Here is a 22,432-nt window from a genome sequence, read left to right as displayed (position 1 = left end):
AAAGGCTCGATCAATCGCCCTTATTACCGCTATTAGCATAGACTTGCTCCTGTTGTAGGCTAAGTGATACTGTAGTTCCGGTTAAGCCGCCCGAGGGACTATCTCACTTTTGAACTCTTCCACGCGACAAAAGTATACCAAAGGCATCCTCCCTTTACCATATACGGCTAGCGTCATGTGACCAAAAAAGATGTCAGGCACAACATTTCAATACCGTCGGAAATAGCCCGCCTAAAAAAATATGTGCCTACATACCCTCTGCGAACAATTTTTTTCATTCCTGTACCACGTACAAACTACGGACTACAAACGCTGCAACATAACCTTCCCAGCGTCCTGAGCTACATATCTAACAAAGGCTTAAATACCTCAACATTTAGTAAAATGCAACTATTTCGTTTATTTGACACCTAATGATAAACATAGCCACCTAACTCTATTCACACTCTTTGCTCATTACTATGCCACCTTATTTTGTTGCACTGTAATGGCTTGTTCTTTGTGTGCTTTGTGTATCTTCTGATTACCGTGTGTTTTTTTACGCTAATTTGAACTGTTGCCAATTCAATGTGTTCATTAGTAATATCTCTACCAGCTTACTGATGTTTTGTACATGCTGTACTCCTCTTGGTTTTTTACTGTATCTCATTTTGGATTGCTATGATCCGCAACTAAGGTCTCTATGGTCTGTAAGTAGTGATGTAGCCAATTCCTTTTCCTTTGCAAATACTGAGGTCAAACCATCAAGGACTCGGGAGCTAGTCAAGCTTTTTCTCCTGGTGTACCCTGCTTAATAGGTGGACATAAAGTTATTATTATTGTTATTATTATTATTATTATTATTATTATTATTATTATTATTATTATTACTGCGCTAATTAGGACATTTAATTCACTCGTGTCGACTTTAGTACACATGTCTCCCTAAGTGGAAAGTTGCCACAACCCAGTCAGTATGTCCACCTATCGTCAGCTACAATCAGCGAGCTGTGTCGGCCCAGGGGTTCGTGTTCATCTCGCATATCACGAAGCCATTGTTCCAAGCTCACCCAGATCCAAACTCGCGCAATTGTTTTCCAATTCAGTTCTACTTTTTAAGAGTTTCCCCGATGAATGTGACGTGATTCCGAGTATTCGTTGACCTGCTTTTTATTCCTTGGGCAGTCGGCCATTTTGTGTATCATTCATCAGCCATTTTGAGGACCACGTACGCTGGAATTTCGACCAACATAGTTAGGTAATGCTTTCGCAATACAACAGCTACGTCGTTACCTCGGGTCATATAATTTCGTTTCTCCTCCTTAGTGACGTCAACTACGAAGTCATCTCATGTGGTGAGGTCACCTCGTTGTGCGCAGTGAACTTCAAGCTGCGAAGCACACGTTGATGTTGCAAGACCTCACTTTGTGCCCATAGGTGAATCCCGGATGCGCACCCTTAAACGTCGCAAAGTGCACGCGAGCGCTCACACGAGCGCGCACACGCACACACGCACACGCACGCGCTCTCACACACACGCTCTCACAAACCCACGCGCACACGCACGCAGACACATACACACATGCACGCGCGCCCACGCACCCAGACAAACCGCTATTCCAGCTTCACCAAAGACGTCTACGCCCCGTGGGAGTAGTAGCAGCAACCGCCCCAGCCATGAAATGGGTGTTGAATAAAGGGGCGAAATTCATGCGATGGTCGGCTCAGACCCCAGATATGCTGCCTTCGTATTTGTGGCACCGGTACACGATGCCGACAAATTTTTGTGGTCCTCGACCTGTACCACAGGCTCCTGCAGTGTAACCTCGGCCACTGGGTCGTCCGTCTTCCCCACGCGCGATGCCCTAACCGCAGCCAAGTACACGGTGCGGGCGACCTTCATGAACACCACGTACGTTAACGGCGTGACAGTGTAGTCGGGCACGAAGCTTCCTTTATCGGAAGTGAGCGCGGGCAGGCCGAAGTACGAGAACGATCCTGCCTCGAACACCAGACTCTCCTTGCCCGCGATGACGCGCACGCGGCCTTCGAGGATGATGGCGAAGAAGTCGCACGGCCTGCCTGCGTCGAAGATGTTCGTTTCGTTTGAGGGCTTGAGCGTGAAGAAGATGTTTTGTGCCATCAGGCGCCGCAGCACCGCGGGCGTCACGAACTCGGCAGTGAAGGCTCGCACGGCCGTACTCAGGAACTGAAAAGTGGCGAAGGCCAGTTGCGCCGAGACCACGTTCTTGCCTTGCTGGCCGCTGCCGATCTTGAGAAAGTCGCTGAAGTCCTGCAGCACCTGGGCGTCCTTGCGCCGCTGCTTTCGTCGGTTGTCCATAAGCACATCAGTCTCGTCGATGATCTCCGCCTGGATGATTTCCTCAATGACATCCTCCAGCGTCACGAGGCCCGTGACGCTGTACGTCGGCTCGTTGTTCTCGTTCGGCACCACCTGGCGCACAAAGGCCATGTGCGAGTGGCCTTTCTTAAACTCCCGTAGAAGCGAGTCCAGTGTCTCATTTTCAAAGACAAAGCTAAGGGGATGCTTGTAGAAGGTGCACACAGTTGCTAGTGGGATCGCGTCATCCGGGTCCACAAAGGTCAGGTCCTTGGTGTTGAGCAATGACACGATGTTCTGCTTGTTGCCCTCGTAGATGGGGATGCGTGTGTAGCCACGCGCCACGATATCACTCATGGTCTCGAAGTCGAGTATCGCGTTGGAAGGAAGCATGTAGACGTCCTCGATGCGCGTCATGATATGCGCGGCCGTCTTCTTGGTCAGCTCGAGCGCACCGAAGATGATGTTCAGCTCATCGTTCTCCAGGTGCGCGTAGTCTTTTGTAATGCGCAAATACTCGCTCAGTTTATCGCGGTCGAACACGCTGCCGATCTCTTCACCCAGCACGACGTCGAGGAACTTGGACGCGGGCCAGGACAGGGGAAAAGTGAGTATCATGAACATCTTGGTGATCACGATGGTGCGCGCCCCGATGGCGAGCCCATACCGCGAGCAAATGGCCTGCGGGATTATCTCACCCAGCATGACAATGCCCAGCGTGGACAACAGCACGGCGCCATAGCCTGAGCTCAGCATCCCGTCCAGCAGTATGGTAAAGCTGCTGTTCACGCACACGTTGCCCAGAACGAGCGTGCAGAGCAGGTAGTTGCCGTTGCGCCGCAGCGGTAGGATCTTCCGCGCGTATTCGCGCTCCTTTGGCGTACCACACGACTCGATAACTTTGAGCTCGGTCTTGTCCAGAGCCATTAGCCCGAGCGTGAGGCCACTAAACAGGGCCGACAACATGAGAAGCACGACGGAAAGCAGCACGTTCACCCAGAAGGGCACCAGCGGCGAACTCACTTGGAGTGTGACGAGCGGGTCAGTGCCCTGGTGCACGGAGCGGCCCGACGGCAGCGACACGCAGATGTGGTACACGCCCGCACTCGTGAGCTTGACAATGATCAGCGCGGCCAAGCCACCATGCAGTGGTTTCAGCGCCGTGGTGTTGATGAGGCCCCGATCGTGGCACGGCACGCCCCTGGGCAAGCTCTCTTTGGTGAGTGTTACGCGCATGCGCTCCGATAAGTTTGTGCCCATTAGCGTCAGCGGCACCTCCCTGTTGATGGGCAGCACCAGTAAGCCGTCCTTGTTGGTCGTCGTGGTCTCGGCATTGCTGCGCACGCCCGACAGCACGGCCACGTTCGGGTCTGGGTCTCCTTCGGCCGTCAGGCTGATGGCCGGCCCCTGGTGCACCCATGCGCCGCCACGCCGCAGGCACACGAACCAGCGGCCCCGCCAAGGAAGCACCACGGTGGTGGAGCCATTGGTATACATGAGCGAGGAAGGCAGCGCGGGTACCTGGTCACAGTTGCTGCCGCGCTCAGCGAGGTGTGGAGTGAAGCTAACCGGCTCGCTGGACAGGTCGGAGCCGAGAAGCAGCAGCGATGCTCGCTCGCCGGCGGCCACGGGCTTGTTGCTGCTCCAGCGCCCGTCGGGGCCCAACACGAGTACGCCATCCACTGTGGCGGCCACCGAGGCCGCGACTGCCAGACCCAGCACCATCAGTAAAGCGCTGAGCGCCACCATAGGACCCCGCTGCTCATCCCATCTGCGGCGCCGGCGGGCGCATTTGCTGGGGTGCCGATGACAGCGGCCACCGCCTGCGCCAGGGGCGTGTCGTGTGTTACATAACCAAACGAACCGTTGTGCACAGCGCCATGACCATGACTGCACCAAGACGACGACACAAGTGGGGCATATCTTCAAGCGGGGATAAGACGGCGATACATTATAAAGGAGGTATTGCCCTATCTCAACTACCATATATGTCTGTCAAATCATAAATTTCATGCAGGTTTACCGAAAAAAAACAGGAGTAAATCTCCAACAACAATTACTCGGCAGTGCAGAGCAATGATTCTCTCCACAGGAAGAGTGATTTGGTGACGCCTTTGTAGGAAGCTCACCAGGAGACACCGGTGACGCAACTAAGTGCTTCAATCAAACAAGGAATTAAGACATACCCTGACGAGGCAGCCGCTTCTATTTTCCGGTTCAGACGATTTCACTGCCACAAATGAACTTTTTCCAATTTTTCAATGGAGCAACGACAACGCCGTGTGTGCACATGAAAAGGCTTTCCGCTTTGCGTAGTCTTCATGAGGCGAAAAGAAGCACGGTGCGCCACGAACAACCTCATGAATGCCTACAAGCAGAAAGTGTTAACCACAAACCCTCTTTTAAGCGCCGACACATCCACGCAGCCCCAGACCCATCCACTAAGCCTTCATATTCATGTCGACATTGCGTTAGTACTAAACCGAATTGATTCTGTTCGCCGAGGCCAAAGTTGACGTCTCCATAGCCCCACGCCGAAACGACGACGGCGAAAACAGCGAAGCCGAAAGTACCTACGAGAAGCATTTCCACGTATCCTAAATAAGAATCCACCAAAATGCATGACAACCTGCCGATTGACCCGGAAGTTAAAGAAAGAAAGGACAAGCCTTACGTAGAAAAGCGATAAATATTCTGCCTGAAATAACGACGCGTAAAACAGGTAGCGCTTCCCAAAGATGGGATTTGAGAATTAAAAAAACGTTTTTTTAGGGGGGAGGGGGCCCAGTAAACATTTAAGGAGATTTTACATCTCTAATTTATGTGCCTGCAGATGTTGAAGAAAGTGTAAAGGATGAGGCCTTCGTCTATCATAATTGCGATACTCATCACCGTAATCGTCGTCGTCATCGTCGTCAGCATCATCGTTGTGCTACTAGTTTAAGTCCCTGGGGTATGAAGATTACCAAACGTATGACATTACTTATTTCTCCTAAGCCTGAATAACGGGTACGTCGCATATTCCAGAGTACAAATTTTTCAGATTACAAAGTTTGCGGGATCGGAGAGTTTGCAGGGCTGCTGCGTTTTCTATAATGTTTCCTTCAAATGTTTCCCACCAGTCCACAGGCAGTGCCAGACTCAATAATCGTCTTGCGTCGCACTAAGCACACTGGAGCGATGGCATTTAGCAAGAAGCTTTTAGGGAGGCTCGCGGAAGGGAACGGTGGCGGCATGGGCACGTAATTAAAGGCTAACGCCCAAGTGGCGGCGTAAAAAGGCGGGTTTGCGTTCGGAGAGAAGCATATCTGGCAGAAAACATTGGCTCGTTATTTCCAGGGTGAAGGCGGAGAACTGATACTCTTGTGGGGTTTGAGCCAAGCCTTGGCCATTAATAAGCGTCCGCGCTCGAAGAAGCCTGGGTCAATAAGCAAACGTGGCTTTTCGAGCAAAGGGGAGAGAAAAACTAACAGGAATGACGAGGTGACGGCGCCGAGCTTTGTTACGAAACTTAACGACGCGCTTAGAGAAGCTGCCCGACAAATTGAGGGCCTTTAGGGAGAAGGTAGAGGGAAGGAAGTAACGTCGCTCGTTTCTGATGCTGCGCAAAAGCTTGTGCGCACCAGGAAGCAGAAATCAACGCAAAAAATGTGTGAGTCTAGGAAGAATTGCTCGAACGATCTGAGCTTGGAGAAGAGTAATTGGTGCACGCAGGCGCCGTTCGGAGTCCAGTTTTGACCGGCCGCTGTTTTCCATCGCTAACACGAGGCTGCCATGCCTACCATCGGTCTGTTCTAGGAAGGCGAGGCGCTCCCTCTCACCTTTTCTCTATCTCTCTCTCTATCTCTCTCTCTTGGACAAGAGAATTCCAGGCTGCTCTTCTGCTTTCCGTTGTGTCTTCTAAACGTTTTTTTTTTTTTTTTTTTGCTTACAGAACACCCGAAGGGAACTTTGTCAGGCACTTCAAGTTACTTGATATCATTGCGTGCACAAAGGGTAATTGGCCCCACGTCCTTGACTTATTATTAGCAACACTCTTGCAGTTACTAGATTCCTCCTGTAGTCACCGTAATTATCTCTTGATTATCGAAGCCGTATTGCAGGTTCGTAATCTGGTTTGGAGAGTGTTGCTGCTAGGCTTTTGGCGAGGAATACAGTACGTGCGAGAAATAAAAAACGTGCGTGCATTGCGATTTCCGCGCTTAGCCTGCGTCAAAGAGCGCCATGCAGAGAGAGAGAGACAGAGAGAGAGAGAGAGAGAGAGAGAGAGAGAGAGAGAGAGAGAGAGAGAGAGAGAAAGATTTAAGGATTTAATGAGAAATATTTACTTTAATAATTTAATGACAGGCGATATCATTTAGTACATCGTAAACAGAGAGTGGTCTATCGTGCTGTGCTATCGCACGCTGATTTCGCCCAGCTATAGTAGGCGACATGCGCGTAATTCTTTCGTGGTGCAAAACTAAATACAATAACCTGAACCCCTCGACCGCTCTTACTATACGCACAGTCGACAGAATAGGCCGTAAACCCGCACTACTTTCTATCCCAATTCATAGATGGCGTACCCACAGCATGGGACTTGGCTGCCATGCTATCTATACTCAACGTCGGTTCTTATCTCATGCTAACCACGCATCACGTTGATCTCTTCGCACTCTGCGAGCAATTGCTCCCTGCAACGACTTTTCAAAAGAGAGAGAGAGAGAACCTTTATTAGAAAAGGATGACCACTGGTCACGATGGACGAAAGTAATGGGGAGGGAGGGTAAGAGAGAATAACCAAACGCTGGTCGTTCTCAGCAGAGTTAATAACTGGGCCAGTTCTTCGAATGTGCACTAAACCATTTCGCCTATATACGATACATTTAGACGCCGTGCGTGTTTGTCAAAGTTTCATCCGGTGCCGAGGAAGATTGCACCGCTGGGCAGGCCGCCTGACGTGGGGAGCGAACTGATAGCAGTTCTTGGTCGTGGTCTAAAACCGGCCTAACCTGGGCTACCAAAGCGCCTTTGGCGTTTACCAGTGGAGATCGGGACTTGCAATGTAAACGCTGGGCAATCGGATCGTTATAATTTTTGGTGTTGTCATGATATTGACTTGGTGAACCGCACCGTGAATGTCTATACGCGCTTTGGGAGCGCGGTGTGTCGGCGGGGATGGTCGCGATGCCAGAAAAATAACGGCCCCGGGGATGACACACGCACGGGAAGTGCGTCACCGGAAGAGCGTATCAGGCAGAGGATGTTTGACTAGACACGCTGCGGGAGATCCTTGGGTTTCGGATTGCTCTCCCTTCAGACTGCGCGGGACGTTTATCGTCAGGCGGAGCCTCAAAGAAGCAGCACAGCGTAAGGCTTGCTGCGGCATTTGGACTTGTCGTTGCTGCAAGCAAGCACGCTTGCGTTTGGACCAGAGAAGGGAAATCCGCGCCGGCCTAAATGGCCTGTAATAAGCGCGCAGGCATTATCCGGCGATCTATTGTTAGTGTGCTGCAGTGCATGGCTACAACATATTTGCGGGCGTGCGCGTGCATACGTGAGCGTGTGTGCGTGCTTTCGTTAGTTCGTGCTTCCGCAAGTAGGTATAAAACACGAAATGTTTATTCGTATTTCACAACAACGTCACACTTCGAAACTGAGGTCAAGCGTGCTATAACGACATGGAACACTAATATATTTGAGGGCCAACTTCGGCGCCGTTCAACTTTACCCACCAACTATATTTAGAATGTTTTGAAGAGTAGTAATCTAGGTAACTTCTTAGTTAGGGTGAAAAACATGGAAAACAAGGCTGGCTATTAATAAGTTAATTACTGGGTTTTCGGTAATTTATAATCTGAAGTTTATGCTCACCCATAAACTGATATTCGTTCTATTAATGTGAACGAAGCAGCAGCGCTCGAGCTGGAGGGAGATTTTGTTTTATGCAGTTTTTTTTTTGTTTTTTTTGTTTTATATTTTGTTTTTTTGTTTTTTTAGCAAACTACGCGCTTCCAGGGCTTCCACCTGCGGCGCCACCCACCAACTATCGTGGGTGTTGCCTAGCAGTACGTCGTCTCGCTCGCGCGGCATTATTTCCCGCTATCGGTTTTACTGAGAAGCCTCGAACTCCGATAGAATGACCTTGTTTAGTATTTAGCGCGCTTTCCCTTGCCTTTTATCACCGGCCTTCATACACCCGCGACACACATCTTCAAAGTGAGGGCATCTGCTCTCATGTGTAAAAAATTCCCCGCATTTCCCCGCGGGGAAGAATGTGAAAGTGCGAATGCACGAGTTGAATTTGCGCGGTTCGGTAATGTTCGCGAAAGAGAGATCACACACACACACACACACACACAACTACAAAGAAAGAAAGATGCATTTATTCACAGACACCTATTTGTGTTGTCGTTGTACTTGATTGCTAGAGCGGATCTCAGCTTTGAAATTTCGTGTCAGTACTCCTTTAAGCAGTGCATTAGCCCTTCTCACGCCCGATTCTTGGCCAATCTCCCACGTGGGTATGTGCCATGTCAGCGGCCAGGCAGCGCGCGCCCATCTCCCCCCGTTGCCAAGGAAGACGAGGAGATTCCTGGCCAATCCCCCACGTGGGTATGTGCCATGTCAGCGGCCAGGCTGCGCGCGCCCATCTCCACGTGCGCTGACATCGCCGGTGGACGCAGGTTCAGGGTCGCTTAAGAAGTGCATTGCACTTAAAATGAAATCGCTGCTTTGATGGCTGACATTTTGCGAACCAAATGACTCGTTGGGGAAGTACGTTCTTTATCAATCACAAATTTGACGAGCTTTCCAACCTTCATTACTCCTTACCTTCAGATTTCAGACTGCGCATAAATGCAAGAGAGGAGAGACGCATCAATGTTTATTTAATTTTTTTTTTTTTGCTTGTCCAAGCCGTCTCATGTTGCGATTGAGATGGCGCAGGGATAAATTTTACTCGCTGAATGTTGCAACTTAAAAGTATGGCTTTTTGTAGAAAAAGGAAATCGGCGAATTGGGCTAAGAGGAATCTAGTGCGTCATTACAGTCTATTTTTTCAGAAAGGATGTGATTTTATTCGCAAATGTAGCCTGTGGATAATAAAAATCTTGACGAGTGCCGTCACAACTGATGCCGTCGTGTTAAAATAAAGGCGTCATACCAAGTACATGATCGGAAGATCATTTGTAGTTACGCGGAATTGATTATGTTACAACTATTGCGGAATTCCGAGACACCATATATGCTGCCGTGTGCTTTTTTTCCCCCGGCGCGCTCATAAATTTGAGGCAGTTCGGCACGCTCATACCTGCCGCAAAGTCAACTCGCATTCTGCGACACTCGCAGCAGGGCGGAATAAAAGCACCCTGCTCGCGATTTGATTCACGATGTGCGCATAAAAATGTCAAACATCCTACTCTTATGGAGTAAATCCCGCAACCCCAATGACAGGTTTGAGTGAGATCATAAGCTGAGGTTTTCCCTTCGGATAATTTGTTATCATGGTGTCATTCAGATTGGTCATTCAAATCCGCTGCAGCTATGCAGCTCTGTTGAGGTGTCTTATGGATGAGTTTACAGTGCTTGCCCGGTGGACCTTGGGCTCATCCAAAAAAAAAAAGAAAAAGCAGGGGCTTCGCTCGGCTACGCCAGGATATACGTAGCGGGAGCTAAGGTTCAGCTGGCTATTCTTTGCTTTCCTGGTTGTCCAGGATTAGCTGATTATCATGCTTACTGCTGCTAAAACGATTTCCAATCCAATCCAATCCAATCCAATCCAATCCAGTCGCGGCGGCGACGGCTCCGGCGCGCCAGCTGTGCGCCGTGAGACGGCACTGCTCCTCGCGCATGTGCAGCACGGCTCTCGAGGAGCCACACGAAACTCTTCAACCTCGGCCAGTCACGCTAGAAAACAAACGAACCGATAATTGAGTGGCGGCTACAGAAGAAACTAAAATAAATACGCATTTCTCTTTGAGTGTGTGATGCGCGGTGTGAAAATAAGAAACGTGCGCGGTCCGACAGTCGACAGCTTCCGTCGGGCTGAGCGCGCTCGGTGTAGAAAAATAACCTTTCCAGCTGCCTCTGACAACATCTTGAGAGGAGCTTGAGAGGACGGCGGAAGTAGTTCCTCTTCTGTCCTTTGTTGTCGCCCAAGATAAGGCTCGTCTGTTCGTTCCTGTCGGATATATGTCGTCTTTGCTTGTTTCTTGGCCCTCTCTTAATAAAAACCATTCTCGGAAGCTGCAATTGTAGCAGTGGTATCGCGAAGGAGCACGGTAGGATCTTCGGGATAAGGAAGTTAAAAAATCGGTGTGCTTTATCTCGGGACACCCAACAAACTGAAGCCTCGACACGCAACCAATCAGGGAAGCCCACGAGAGTGGCGCTGGAGGAAAGCAAGCTAACAAAATACCTAACTCCCCAGAAAGCTGGAAAAGAGAGGAGAACAAAGTCTATTGCACCTTCCACCTAAGACTGGTTTAAGCAGTTGTAGAAAGGAGGCTTCTCTGGTTGCTGTGACTTTGGAAACGGCAGCTAAGTGTACAGTTTAACTGCTGCCGCTATCGCAGAATCTTTATTTAATGTCGTACGTAAATACTTTCCCTTGAGCAACCTGCCTTTCGTTGTTTCGCAAAAAGGAAGAGCAACTTTTCAGATCGACGGAATTAGCCCCCAGGGTGCTCGTCCAGACGACTTTATGAGAAAAGCAGTTGCACAAACTAATGTCGGAGCAGACCTATAGTGCAGTGCAGTTTCGGAAACTGCAATGAATATATGGCCGAAAAATTGTCTACACTTCCTTCGCGAATAATAATCGGAACGATCACTGTGTTCCGTAAATTGAATGCAGGGACCGGGAGCCAGATAAGGAAGACACGCCGCAATCTTTATCGCACTCACCCTAACTTTTCTTTTGGGAAGTTCTCTGGGAAAGCGCGTCCGTTGAACGTTTTAAAACAAAATGGCCGGGAAGAAACCATTCCGGCAATAGCAGAGTAGTTTTCACTGAGTAGAAAGCAAGTGATGAGTAGAGTAACGTCATTTATTTTCCTCATTAACATGTACGGCACGTTCCCCGCCGCTGAAGAAGTGGCTATTGCGCTCGCTCTTACCCAAACCACCTCCAATATTATATTGACCGATTAACAAGCCGCTTGCCGCAGGCTCTTGTCGTTACGGGCGGCCCCCGCCACATTCTGAAAGAACATGCGCCTGCCCATCGGGTGGGCATCGGGTGGACTCCCACCCGCTCTGCATTGACGGGCAACGATTTTGCTCATCGACAGGCTCGAGACCTCACTCACCGAGCCGCTGAGACCGGGCCTGTTTCCGCACCTCTCCTCACCTGTCCGTAAATCACTCAATACTACCGAATTACGATACAGGCCTTCTCCAGTCCTCACACATCTTTGACGAAAAGCCCAGAAATCACACTAAGACAAATTCAAGGAGGCACCCCCCCCCCCCCTATCCGTATGCATTTACTCTTTCCTACACGGTACTCTGATGAGAATAAATTCTGGTAGTAACCGGGAACTCTGACACACACATTATTCGACTGCACAAAAACTCACACCTTCCGCGCGTGAACGCGTCCCCTTCCCTTGAGAAGTGGGAGATACTGCTGTCCATCTGTTATCCTGAGGACCAGCTCCTGCTTGTGACCAGGGCTACGGCAGCCTGGACAGTACATTTACTCCTGGACTGAGGAACCACTCTCTCATTATTGCATAATAAAATTCTCTCTCTCTCTCTCTCTCTCTCTGAGGAATGTGACAAATTATGTCACATTTTAAATCGGTCGTTTACAGTAATATTCTGGCGAGGACGAATCGAAGGAGCAAGAGGAAGCGCGCATTCCTACGCCACAGTCACCAAGCCCATAAAATGAGAAAAATAAATTTACCATCCCTTCCTAAAGAAATTTGAGAGAGGCCCGAAAGCTAGAAATGCGCCCAATCTTCGTTGAAAGAGCGTCCAATCGATCGGCCAACTTTAAAAGACCCAAATCACAAACTAAGAACGAACCAATGCGACGATTTTTCACGCACTAACTAAGCGGATGTACGAACTGTATAAATGGGCTATAGCGATGCGTAGTATACGAGATAAAGGTATACTATATTACTCCTTCTTCATGATAGGTGAGTGTATTGTCTTATCTAGCACCGTTCCTTTTTTGCGATTTTTAAGTAACCGTTTTGATTCATGGAAGCCCGGATTCACGCACGCGTCGTAAGTTCAGAGGCCTTATCAGAGCTTTTCGGTCGACCAACCGGTCTATGGTGTCGGTCTATTCGTTTTTTTTTAAAGAATGTCATCGGTCCAACTAAGAAAGTTTTCGCTTTCGAAGCAATTAACACACTGACCCCACATTAAGCGAGGCGAGCTAGACGGCAAGTAATTTGTTGAGCGTACGTCCGCCAGCGACAGAGCAAAGAGTTAACAAGTACCTAACTAGTCACTAAGTCCGCAGCGCCGAGATAGTGTCTCCTTTAAGAAACTTGACAGGAGATTTGGTTTGAGGAAGAGCTATTCTATTAGGTAAGTGCACAAAGAGTCAAGAGTGAATGCAGGTATGCGTTAAAACGAGCTTTTGTTGAGGCATCTCCACTCAAGATGATGTTGACTATGATAACAGCAGTGCGAGTCTACTTTGGTAGATGGACGTAAAGAATAGAACTGTGTTCGAGTCAGGGCCGTAGAATTGTAAACGCTAACGCTGACCTCACCTCGAAAATTTTACCGCCCGCTTTTTCAATACCATGGGCGTTCAAACAAATTCAAAAAGTTTGGTCTATGTTGATTCCAAAAGTATGGGTGAACTTCGAGCAAGGTAGTTCATGAAGCTTGAGTAATTTTTCTTTTCTTAATATGCGTTGCTCCTAGCCTCCCGCACGAATTTACCTCAGGGTACTGGAAAGCCAGGAACGAACCGATAAAAAAAAAAAAAACAGAAGTCGCGTCATAAATTCCATCTAGCCCAGGTTAATAATGTTGTCTTTGGGAGATCAGCGTAAAAAACTACAAAATAAACAGTGAAAAACTATCGCTGAAAACACTGCGAGATGAGCTCCATGGCATAGCAATGTCTGTGTCTTAGCTGCTGATGGCTTGCCCACCGAACTGTATCCTTCTTTTTAAGCAATGTTGTTGAGCTTGTATTGCAAAGCCAATGTTGTATCGTTTGTAAAGTGATTAACCTATTATGATCTCGTTTTTCCTGGAGTAAGACAATGGGACATCTTATTTCGAGCGAAAGCCATTGGTCACGGATTCGCCGCGCGACCGAAACCGGAGATTAGTTCGCGTACGTGATGCGATAGGCTTACTCCAGCAGACCCGATACTCGCTTGTTTTTGCTAAAACAGTGCGGGGAAGGTGGTGGCCGGCCGAGATTCGGCTGGCTCTGTAGGCTCCACGACAGCGATAACACTACAGTGAGCAAGGCGGGGGGAAACATCGTCGAGAGCACGTAAAAGTTGAGAGCCCCATACGGATATCCGAGGCGCATCGCTTAAGCACCGGAAGTTCCCGCCAGCCGGACACCAGCCGGACAATCGGCGCGCCGCCTGCCGGGTGTTCTCATCTCCGGAAGCGCCGGCAGCTCGCAAGAAAAAAGGATAAGCCAGTCTGAGAAGGGAAGCCTTGGTCTCTCCGAACATCCCAGGGTTGCGCAATGGAGAAGACACCATTGGCGCTATCGACTGACTCTGCGTATATGACCCAACCCGTTGAGGCCAAGGAGACGATTTTTCACCTTCGTGCCAGTTCTTCGGGCTTTTGTTTGGTTCTTTTATCCGTCATGCTCTGCGGCGCTCGCCAAAGAAGATCAATAACCAGGGCAAACAACTTGCAGTGAAATGCTCCTTGTTGGCAAACTCGCGACTTAAGGGCTGTTCATGAATGCTGTTAGTAAGAAGTATAAGTTCGAACACCTCACTCGTAAGAGACGCGATAAAAAGTGAGTTTCAAGGACATCGCTGGACTCAGCCTACACTGTGAGTGCGGCGTCGGGAGAGCATCTAGCACTCTTACATTAAGGATCAGAAGGCTATGTGTTCCATTAGACGGTGGACCGTAGCTGTCAGCATGGTCTTTTTTTTTTTTTCTAACTTGCTAGCAAGAACAAAATCTGCCAGTAAACCTTGTGGCTCGGCTGCAAAGTTATGTGGAAGACTTCTCAGAATATGTGAATATTTTGTGCGAGTGCATTCACGATATAATGTTGCACTTGAGTCGTAAATAACTGGAAAACTCATATTCATATCGCGCCAGATCGGAGGCAGCATGACTGCAAGCGAGTTTAATAGGAGTACGAAGCCTCTCCAAGGGCAAACATCAGTTGGTGAGATGCACTCCGTGTTCGCCTGCGCACCGGTATCTGGATCAGAACTTCCATACCGCCCCAAACTGCAGAGGGCATCGGTATACGACCGGCAACCGCGGCTCACGGCGAATTCGGAGCCCTTCCTTTTACGATTCGGCCGCACTCGAAAGGGCGTAAAAAAGGAGGGAGCACGCGTATCGGATCGTTCCTTGCTTCGCATGCGCTCGCTACCAGTCTCTTTGTTTATGCATGCGTGCTGCAGACAAGGCTTTATTGCGGGAAGTCAAGAGTTCGTGCTCCCGGGGCACTGTAAGAGAATTTGTTACGACTCGGCTACATGTCGCTTGCTGCCCCGTCCGGATATCTCGGGTTGAGGTCACGGGGGAGCTTCTGCATTTAATTTGTATTTATTTTTTTTTTGTTCTCGCCGACTGAGTATGGCTGAATAAGCTGGAAGGACGGCCATACCTTGAGATGTCTGTAATGACACAAAATTCTTCAACCAATTTGTGTTCTGAAATGAGTTGAATTCCCGCAGTGTTGCTGTAGTTGTAAACCGAAATAAAATAGGTAAATAACAGTCTAAAACTTTCGGCTTACAACAGGGCCCCTTCGCACGTCAAAAAGCTTCCGTGATTCCGGTATTTCGTCGCGACATTCCCTGCCTGGTTTCCGCTCCTTCCCTGTATACATCGATTTCCGGCAGTGACGGCTGCCCTTGGATGGATTTGTACCGAAATGCCAGAGCGCGCGATTTTTAATATCGATAATAAAATTAAGGTGACCAAAGTTGTAGCGAGATTTAGGTCAATATGAAGCGTTGGTACGTAAGTTTTAGGGGCGAAGAACCTTAAGGCTGAGGTTTGTCCAGCGTCCGGCGTCCGTGCTCACGGCACAGCACCGTGTAAATCGAAAAAAATTGTGAACAAAAGGTTCACAAAAGGTTAACAAGAACCAAATAAAAGGTTCACAAAAGGTTAGAGCGAGAGAGAGAGAGAGAGAGAGAGAGAGAAAGAGAGAAAGAGAGAGAGACAGGGACGCACAACACCGCGTAAATCGAAACATCTGTGAACAAAAGGCTCACAAAAGTGGTTATCAAGAAAACAAGAACAAAATAGAAGGATCACAAAAGGTTAGAGAGAGAGAGAGAGAGAGAGAGAGAGAGAGAGAGAGAGAGAGAGAGAGAGAGAGAGGGAGAGAGAGAGAGAGAGAGAGAGAGAGAGAGAGAGAGAGAGAGAGAGAGAGAGAGAGAGAGAGAGAGAGAGAGAGAGAGAGAGAGAGAGAGAGAGAGAGAGAGGGAGAGGGAGAGGGAGGGACGCACAGCACCGTGTACATCGAAACATCGGTGAACAAAAGGGTCTCAAAAGGTTGACAAGAACAAAATAAAAGGTTCACAAAAAGTTACAGAGTGAGAGACAGACAGAAGAAAAGTGAGAAAGAGGAGCGTTGGATTGGATTGGATTTGAATTGGATCGGATCGGATTGAAATGTATTGGATTGGATTAAATTGAATTGTATTGGATTCGATTGGATTGGAAATCGTTTTAGCAGCAGTAAGCGCTCTCACGGGTGATTTACGGTAAGAACGATCCCCAGTGCTTTGCCCACTCGTCATGATTCACTTCGTGGAGATGCGTGAATTTTTTTAGTTTGGAAGAGTGGTCCTTGTGTTAAATAATCCCCTTGTCATCGCTTGAGAAGAATATAGTTTCCGGAAAACGATTTATCGAGAGCACCGACTCATCGACGCCATTTTTACGAAACCTGCAGACTAAGCCTTTCCGCAGCTGCAAGCGTTCATTTCAAAGATTCATCTCGGGACACGCCTTCTTGATTGAGCCCCGAAGTGAACAAAGTGGCGGCGATGGAAGTGGTAGTTCGTATGCGTCAGCCCCATCGGGCATCAGCTAGCGTCAGCGCACACCTCGGCGAATTCCGAGACAAAGGGAGCCGCGGAAGGCGCCAACATCCGTGGCCTGGGACGCCGCCGACGAATACGCCAGAATTAGCTGGGCTTGCGGCGCTGGCCAATGGGGCACAGCGCAATCCGAAAGCCGAGCCGGTGCGTGCGGCTCGACTTCCGAGCGCATCTGCCTAACTGCTTCGACGGTCTGGCCGGCAACACGACACGCGCGACAAATGGTCGCTCGCACGCAGGAACACATCTCACGTTGGCGGCTTCCTGGCCAATAATAGATGAGAATGACGGGGGAACGGGAACAGGGTGTCTCTTTTTTTCGGGCCATAATAGTTATTATAGCTAAAGCGGTGTTTTTAAAGAGGCCATGAAGACAAAAAGCAACCTCATAATATTTGAAATAACTAACCTGTGGTAACTCACTCACCTTCCTCCCGGTCACGAAACACGCTTTATAGCAAGAGAGAGAGAGAGAGAGAGATAACGATTTATTTATATTGACTGAGAAGAAGTAAGAGCGGAAGTGGTCAGCCTCTCAAGTCCAGGAGGCCGCGAGCCCGCACTAAAAAAAAAAAAATATGGCAGAACTTGTCAATTTCGCGCTATAGTGATGTAATCTTGGCAGGGGCGTCGTTATTAGGGGAAGTACTAAGAAAATGATTTTTAGTGTGTTAAAGGGTCCCCGCAAAACTTTCGATAAGCGCTTTCACTCTTTCCTTAGCGTCTGAAACCACTGCGAAAGCTATAGTTATCGCCAGCACGGAGCGGCACTGCGTGATTTTCCCGTCGCACCAGATACGCCTTCCCTTTCTGCTTCGCTTTTGTGGCCTTTTTCTAACCTGTTATCGAAAAGCGTTCATTGCTGCAACTGAAGTAAAACCAACCAACAGCCGCTACATGGCCTTAGTGACGCAATTCGAGCCGTTGAAGAACGTCAAGCAGGGAAAGAGAGAAGAACCTTTTCAGCGTGTTTACAAGTTATCTGATGGGCATGGAGCAGTAAATTTCGGCTGAGGTACTTTGCGCACCCCTAATCTAAGTGCTGGGTATGTTGGGTGACTACGTTCTGCAAGCATTTAAGATTTCAAATAAAGGTGAAAAAAGTGTTTTAGGGTCCCTTTAAGCGCACGCTAGAATTCAAGGAATTCGATCAAACTGAACTATAGGCCCCACTACAGTCGCCCTCTTATGTTTCTTGGCGGTGGATTCGGAGAGGCCGACAATCACACAAGCAAGACTCTGCGACGTCACAAAAATCGCCGGAAAGCGGCTGGGGATTCGCCACTGCTTCGTATGTTTTTTTTTTAATATTAATGGTATCTGTGTTAAGTTTGCGATAAAATTGCTACCATTGTTATCGTGACAAAGTAGCATACTTAATGAACCAAATTTGAATTTTGTCTTCATGGCGCCATTAATCGCGATCGCTCATCCGACGGACAAGTGGCGCAACCGTGTGCGCCCTCGTTTGTCAAGGGTGAAGCTTCATGTCAAGGCTTTTTGAAAGATCGAAGCTGAAACGTGCGGACGCCCGGCTTTCGAAGTGACCGCTTTTCCGAACTCTGAAGTCCTATCACTGATGAATGCCTTGCCGAGACGCGTTTCATGCTTTCTGACGTGGGCTTTAACAGAAAGGGGGCGGCGACAACACTCAAGAAGCAGGGGGCCGTAATTATTAAACCCGAGCAGGTACGATACAAAACGATACAAGGACGATACAGGGACGAAACAAAACAAAAATGTGCGTGCATTGCACATTTCGCATACCGAATTACAGGTGATACTGCACTATTTTTCCTTACCTCCCAGGAGTTCCATATGTCCTGTTTCGACATCTGAGTCAGTCTGAAATTCACGATCCCGCCAACAGCAGCAGCAGGTTCCAGTTGCACCGAACTATTCCGGCCAGGCCGTTGTTTAAGGCGCCTTCGCAGGCGCTGTTTACAAGCTTCCCTCCGGATATTGAATTCTCAATGAGTTCCGATCGTTTGAGTTCCCGAGTAACCAGTCGGGCATTGGGTAGGGCTGACCTCTTCTGTCTCATTGAAGGATCCTCTCACTCTTTGAAGTGGTCATAGTAGCTCGGAGGAATTGAAATAGTTGAACTGAGGGCTTTCCATCGCTCGAATGAGAAAAGTTTGAGGGCAGGAAGTCAGAACACACGATAAGACATGCGCACTACTTCTGTTTCGTCCCCTAAGTGGCGCCGGCCCATTGAAGCTGTGTTTACCTTCGAAGGAAAAATAAAAATAAAAAAAAACATAAGTTTTCTTTGTCAGGCCTTATTAGGAAGTCTGTTGAAAGGCTTCTAGTAAAGAGTAAATACTCCTTAAAGCAGGCTTTAATGCGGGATCTATTGCTAGCGAAGTACGAACATTTTGAAGCGAGAAAAAATTACGGCTGAAGCAAAATACTTTTTCACCATACCTGATAAGCTTGTCATAGGAGTAAAAAAAAAGAGCAAACGAAGTGAAAGTGGCGGTAGAAAAACCGGGCTCACTTCTCTGAGATTACCTATACTCACTTGAACGGTTTTCCCCTTAAAGCAAGGACTGAAATCACCACCCGTGCGATCGAAGCCCGAAAGACGGCGTTCGCCCTGTTATTAAAGACGATAGTCTTGCTTGGGCAATCAAAACAAGAAAATTTTGCTGTGTCTGTGTGTCTGCCTGCCTGCCTGTCATTTGTTTCGACCGTCCGGCCAAAAAAAAAAAAAACAGTTGAAAGAATGCTATATACGCAAGGACAGCCGAACTACTGAAACTGCTCCCACGTCTCATAGATGTCTGCATTAATCTGCGGAAAGAAAACCTCCGGAATGTTCTAGGCAAAATATAAGAAAATTGACGAGATTACTACCACTCTTTTAATTAGGTATACACGTTAGATCGTTCTTTTAAAGAGAGCCACTCAAACTCAAAACTTTTTGTCTGCCTCTGTCCCTCAATTCAGCCGCGTGAAAAATTTGAGAAATTCTTGAGCGAGCCGTTTATAAAAAAAACACATTTCAATGTAATAAATCTACCAAGATGTTCCATATTTGTCAACATTGTTGGACAAAAATATAACATTAGCCTTATTTGAGGAAGAACGTCAACATGTAACTGGTGTTCGCAGTGTTCTTGTAAATAAAAGTAGATGTATGTTCGATTTTTGCGAGAGCAAATTAAAAAAAAAGAAGCGTATAAAACAATGTTTTAATAATAAAATTAAAACAAGACTGGCGCCCGAGCCTCACGCTCGTGACTCAAGCTCTAAGTCCCAGCAGTCCCAAAAGCCGCTGCACCAGTAGTGAGATCCCGGCAAAATTGAACGTCGCATACCTCCAAGGAGGAGGAAACAACTTTTATTGTCAAATAGAGCGCGTTAAGCGCCCGATGGGGTGGCTCTCTCTTCACGGGTTCCATATGCTTCCAGGGCGGGACTGGATAGCAAGATCTCCCATCGCTCGTCAACGGTTAGGATAGTAGGGGGATTACTTATGGGTATATATGGGAGGCGGTCTTTGGAGAAATTGCACTCTCCTATGACGTGCTGGAGGGTGCCTAGTGCATTGCAGTGAGGGCTTTTATATTTCTGGGTTCATTTTATTCTGGAGGCAGGGGTGGGCAAAGGAGCCTGCCTGGATTTGCCTGTTTATCGCTTGTTCTGTTCTAGTCAAGGAGTGGTGGGGGCGTGGGAATGTCTTCCTACTATCCCTGTAATATTTGACTATAACTGTGTAGCTGGTGATCGGTTGCCATCCACTTCCTTCCTCCATGGTGGCCCGGGAGTTGAGCGCTCGGGCCTGTTGATGAGCATATTCGTTGCCCTCAACAGAGGAGTTGTCCGGGACCCAAACTAATTCGATATTTTGTTTAGGAGGCGTAGCTTTTTAGTTTTAGAGCCGCAAGGGACACCCAGCCAGATCTGCAGTTCTTGTACGCAGCTTGTGAGTCCGTAATGATCTTGGTGACGTTAGGTTGCAGGAGTGCGAGGGCTATCGCCACTTATTCTGCTTCCTCTGAAGATGGAGTGTTGATCGATGCGCAGGTAACCAGCTTGTCCACCCCGGTGACCGCGACCGTTGCCCTTGTGGAGTGCTTGGGTAGGGAGGCGTCTGTGTACAGGAAAGTGTCGTCGTCCTCCAGGGTCCTGGAGAGGGCTCTTGCCAGGGCCTCCATACCTCCAATGGCTGGACTGAGGCAGGAGGGGAAGAGCGTGAGGGGTAGGGGGGGGGGGGCGGGTGAGACAGGAAAGGCAGTTACATGGCAGGGGAGAAAGAAAACCATTGTCTTTCGACGACATTTGCAGTGACGCGAGCGGATGCGAGGTCAATTTTTAAATACGAGTCAAAGAAAAAAAAACGCGTTTCAAACATGATGTCGAAGAGAGGCGAGATAAAGAGAAAAATCACGCATCTCCACGAAGTGAATCATGACGAGTGGGCGATACAAATCCATTTCAATCCAATCAAATCCAATCCAATCTAATCCAATCCAATTCAAAGCCAATTCAAAGCCACTTCAATCCAATCCAAATCCAATTGAATACAGTCCAACCCAATGCTCCTCGCGCATGCGCAGCACGGCTCTCCATTGGCTCTCTTTCTCTCTCTAACCTTTTGTGAAGCTTTTATTTTGGTCTTGTTAGCCTTTTGTGAACCTTTTGTTCACAGATGTTTCGATTTACACGGCGCTGTGCCGTGAGCACGGACGCCGGACGCTGGACAAACCTCAGCCTTAAGGTTCTTCGCCCCTAAAACAATGTAAACCTAAACAGGAACAAGTTGTTTCAACAGATGGCGCCTGACGAGTGCGAACGCGGAACAAGGGAATTGGATTGAGCAAACCTTCCTTGCATGCATCATAGGGTGAGCGATACGGAGGCAACAGCGTGGGCAGTGCAAAGGGAAGAAATGAGGAGGTGCCACATGGCAGGTCGGCAGAAAACTACGTCTTTTGACTGACGACACTTGAAGCAAAGCAAGAAGATAAGAGGCCGATTTTACACCTTCTGCCCACTGCACCATGGCACCTTGTTTCGCTGCCAGGGCCGGGGGGGGGGGGGGGCAGCAATGTTTCTATTCTTACTTCTCCAATCGCAACTAATAACGGGGCATAGAGCCAACTGCAGCACAGGGACCACCTGGGATCGGGTGGAATAAATGGCGGGTGAACGCAGTTTTTGTCGTACGTTGGGCTGCATTAGAGGTTATAGAGACCAACGTAAAAAATGGCTGCGTATCTGCTCATTTCGTTGCAGGCGTCGCCGAAAGAGGATAGTCGACTGGCGCCCCTGCCAAGTAAAGGCCTCCCTTCTTTTTTCCCCTCACCACTCATGCCTTTTCTTACCCGTGTCATTCCTCCCAAGACAACACGCTAGAGGTTTGCTCAAGTCAGTGTAAATTTACCGCGTTATACTGCTCCGAGTCGGGTGTATCGATGCCAGCGCTTCCTTACGGCGGAGACGCGCGTGAATTGAGGCTTCCTACTGTAACATTTATGAAACCCCAATGGCCCACTGCACGAGCGTTCGAAGCGGAATGTGGATCCCGTCTAGTGGAACCTTTCGTTGCTATTGCCGTTAGATTTCTTAAATGAAGCCAGGAGGTGGCGCTGGCAACAGCAGGCGACAGTTTTTTGCCGTTGATGTAGTATTTCATTTGCTACCGCGAAAACCAAACATCTATGAGTTTATTAATAAAGGAACACTGCAACTATCACTTATGTATTGTTTTTCTGACTTATAATTGCGTAACGTCTTGTTCTTGTTAAACAATATTGACAAGTATGAACACTGACACCGGACTCAGTCGTTTAGGTTTGGCTGTGAGTATATGGGACTATTGCGCAGATACTGTTTCCCTTTGGCCGGGTGGCTGAATGGAGTCACA

General features: G+C 48.5%; 1 protein-coding gene and 1 pseudogene across 5 annotated transcripts in view; one reads left to right on the top strand and one right to left on the bottom strand.

The window, feature by feature from the left end:
- Window positions 1-22,432, top strand: part of LOC144170706 (secretin receptor-like) — a 358,512-nt gene that overhangs the window by 7,209 nt on the left and 328,871 nt on the right. The gene's annotated exons all lie outside the window — the stretch shown is intronic.
- LOC144170958 (unextended protein pseudogene) lies at window positions 1,688-20,720 on the bottom strand (annotated as a pseudogene).

This window comes from Haemaphysalis longicornis, unplaced genomic scaffold (genome assembly GCF_048455015.1).
Source record: "Haemaphysalis longicornis isolate Haplotype H1 unplaced genomic scaffold, Haemaphysalis longicornis Haplotype H1 scaffold_2, whole genome shotgun sequence".
NCBI classification, from domain to species: domain Eukaryota; kingdom Metazoa; phylum Arthropoda; class Arachnida; order Ixodida; family Ixodidae; genus Haemaphysalis; species Haemaphysalis longicornis.
The sequence above is the reverse complement of the archived record's forward strand: the minus strand, read 5'-3'. Positions and strand labels throughout refer to the sequence as shown.